Below are 3,823 nucleotides of genomic sequence, written 5' to 3'. Positions count from 1 at the left end.
GTGACATAAAGCCATGGCTACTGAACTAACAGCTGTATCTAAATTTGGGAGAGATGGAGAGACAGTAGTTGTCCTTTGTTAAAATGGAAGTATTCAGGGAGGCCAAATGGAGACTTTATAGGCTCAAGGGGGATCCTGAACCCAGAAGTCCCTGCCTGGTACTCCATCTTTGGTGATACATGGGACACTGCCCAGGTAAGCCCTCAGAGGGGTTGAAGAGCCAGGGATGGAAAATTATTGTCCCTCTTGGACACCTATGTAAACCCCACAGATTTGAAGAAAGGGATTTGGGGCCATCCTGTGAGGCAGAATTCTTCTGAATCCATGGAGATGATCCTACACAAAGTTAATGGATGTTTGTTTCCTTACTCTCTCCTCCACCGAACACCAGGGTCTTAGTGACACAGTATTAGAGGATGCTCCCAGGAGGGAAGCAGGAGCTGTAAGTATCTGCATGTTGTGAAGGATGATAAAAATCCAGGAAAGGAAGCATCAGATTGAAGAAACATTAGGAAATGGTCTGCAGTCAATCAGGTACCTTTTCTGTATGCTGTCTCTTGGCACAGTTTTGTCTTCTTTTTGACAAGTCATTCCATGGAGCATAAGTAAGGGAAGAGTGGAATAAATAGATGAGGCAAGACTTCAAAGTTCTTCCCAGGTAAGAAATCAGCTTTGAGAATGCCTGGCAAGAAGGTGTGAATCTCTGATCTCAGAGAGATAATTAGTCATCCGTTCCGTTCTGTTCTGTTGCTCAGTCGTGTCCGACTCTTTGCGACCCCGTGGACTGTAGCCCACCAGGCTTCTCCGTCCATGGGATTCTCCAGGCAAGAATACTGGAGCGGGTTACCGTTTCCTTCTCCAATTAGTCATCACTGGATAATAAATAAGTAATTACTGGATGGACATGAGTTTGAGTGAACTCTGGGAGTTGGTGATGGACAGGGAGGCCTGGCGTGCTGTGATTCATGGGGTCGCAGAGAGTCGGACACGACTGAGCAACTGAACTGAACTGAGAGACTAAATACGTTCATGTAAATGTTGAGTTTTTATGTCTATACTCCAAAGTTGAATCTTCCTTTACCCATCTGTCTGTGAGTCACATTCCTCTGGCCTCAGGACATAAATTATCAGTCGATGAACAGGGAAACTGAGGAGTTCATTTTCTCATGTAAGTTCAATCCCTCTTTCTCACTTCCCCTTCCCCATCTCTCTTTTCACTAAAACTGTTTACATTCAATTCAGTGTGCTTTAGATGACTTCCTCACTCCATTATATATGATGTGGAAAGAAGCATCTTGATTCAAAAAGATTCACCAACTGCAAACTAGATGAGATGACTATCTTATGGTTATCAAGATGTGGATTAGTCACTGATAATCCTTAATCAGAAGCTGACCTGAACCTGATTCACAGACTGCATCTGTGGTTCCTGTGATTATGAGCCACAGAGTAGGGAAAAGGAAAAGGAAACCAAGCTCTCAAACCCTTCTCTCTCTCTCACCAATGCCGCCCCACATTTGTTTTCTATAGCTCTCCATCGCAAATTCTTTTTAAAAAACAAGTGAAAACATACTTTGACCCCAATTTCTCCATATTCAGGGGAAAAAATTACATTAAAAACTCTATTTATTAATAACTACACAGTGTAAGAACAAGATGGAAAGATGCATGTCCCAGATGACAAGAACCATCCATTGACCTTATTGTTTATCTTCAGGTGCATTCAAGTCCATTTGAATGTCCAACCTAACAAGACTCCATGAATTCATCCTCTTGGGACTCTCTTCTCGCCCTGAAGACCAGAAACCACTCTTTGCCCTCTTTCTCATCATGTACCTGGTCACTTTAATGGGAAATCTGCTCATCATCTTGGCTATCCGCTCTGATCCTCAGCTCCAAAACCCGATGTATTTCTTCCTTAGCATCTTGTCCTTTGCTGATATTTGCTGCACAACAGTTATAGTCCCCAAGATGTTAGTGAACTTTTTATCAGAGCAAAAGATACTATACTGAATGTCTGGTGCAGATGTATTTCTTCCTAGTCTTTGGAAACATGGACAGTTACCTCCTGGCAGCCATGGCCATTGACCGCTATGTAGCTATCTGCAATCCCTTACACTGTGTCACTGTTATGAACCAGGGACGCTGTATGTTGCTACTGGCCCTCTCCACAGTTTTCTCCTACCTTCACTCCCTCCTGCATGTCCTCCTGGTGAATCGGCTCACTTTTTGTGCATCAAATATCATCCATAACTTTTTTTGTGATGTCAACCCTGTTCTGAAGCTGGCCTGCTCTTCTACCTCTGTCAATGAAGTTGTCGCCATGACAGAAGGACTGGTTTCTGTGATGGTCCCATCTGTCTGTATCGTCTTCTCTTACCTGAAAATCCTCATTGCCATCTTCAAAATTCCCTCAGTTGCTGGAAAATGCAAAGCCTTCTCCACCTGCAGCTCCCATCTCACTGTGGTGACTCTCTTTTATGGGAGTATTTGCTGTGTCTATTTCCAGCCATTGTCCAGCTACACTGTCAAAGATCGAATAGTAACAGTCAACTACACTGTACTGACACCAATGTTGAACCCATTTATCTACAGTTTAAGAAACAAAGACATGAAACACGGCTTAGAGAAATTGATAAGCAGGATTAAGTTTTGAATGAATAGGTTTTCTACTACAAATTCCAGCAAAATCCGTGGAGCCTGACTGAAAGGTGCCTGTGTGGATGTGTGTGCACATGTGCACACTCACGCACACACACATCAGCATCTGAGGGGAGTCTTTTATGGAGAAATACTCTTTCATCAACTGGACCTTCACCCTGTAGTTTTCCACCCTGTGGTCTCTATCATGCCGTGGTTGGATAATCCTACCCATGTCTTGGTACCTATGCTGCAACTGTAGACTCACCCCATGATATCTCTCCATTCTAGAAAAATCACATCCTCTTTATTCCTTCCATATTTACTTGGAACTGTCCATTTTTCCATCTACTTATAACTTCAGCCAAGTTTAGGCATTTGAATTTTTGTACACATCTATGGAGGAATCTCCGAGAAGGCAATGGCAAGCCACTCCAGTACTCTTGCCTAGAAAATCGCATGGACAGAGGAGCCTGGTAGGCTGCAGTCCATGGGGTCGCTACTAGTCAGACATGACTGAGCGACTTCACTTTCACTTTTCACTTTCACACATTGGAGAAGGAAATGGCAACCCACTCCAGTGTGCTTGCCTGGAGAATCCCAGGGACGGCGGAGCCTGGTCGGCTGCCATCTATGGGGTCGCACAGAGTCGGACACGACTGAAGCGACTTAACAGCAGCATGGAAGAATCTATTTGAGTGCAAAGATATTTATGCATACATAACTCCGGGAGTTGGTGATGGACAGGGAGGCCTGGCGTGCTGTGATTCATGGGGTCGCAGAGAGTCAGACACGACTGAGCGACTGAACTGAACTGAACCACTCTGCTCTATTTAAACTTTCAGACGTTTTTTGCAGGTGTGTCTGTGTGTGTGTATTTGGGGGGGGGGGGGGGTGACCTCCCTATTAGACCAGACTCAGGGTCTCCTTACCTGTGTGTTTTTCTCTCTGAAAATGCCTATATTTCCATGTCTTTTCTGTTTATTTTTTCAGAATGAAGGAAGATTTATTTATTCTATGTAATCAGAAATGTTTCCTATAGCCCCTGGAGGTAGAATCAAAAATCAATGGCTGCATTTCAATTTAAAAAAAGATAAATGGATGTAAACTAATAGTTACAAGCGTTTGGTTTAGAATGCCTGATATGAAAGAGCCTTTCAATTTAGGTGAGGAATGAATTGTA

At 43.6% G+C, this 3,823-nt stretch overlaps 1 pseudogene; it reads left to right on the top strand.

Annotated features, from left to right (window-relative positions):
- The first annotated feature begins 1,737 nt into the window (after window positions 1-1,737).
- On the top strand, window positions 1,738-3,195 carry LOC129539988 (olfactory receptor 1L3-like; annotated as a pseudogene).
- Window positions 3,196-3,823: the final 628 nt, after the last annotated feature.

The sequence above is a fragment of the Moschus berezovskii genome, chromosome 11, assembly GCF_049115385.1.
Source record: "Moschus berezovskii isolate FMDL1 chromosome 11, NW_MosBer_1.0, whole genome shotgun sequence".
Lineage (NCBI taxonomy): Eukaryota > Metazoa > Chordata > Mammalia > Artiodactyla > Moschidae > Moschus > Moschus berezovskii.
Note: the sequence above shows the minus strand (reverse complement) of the source record. Positions and strands in the feature narration are given on the sequence as shown.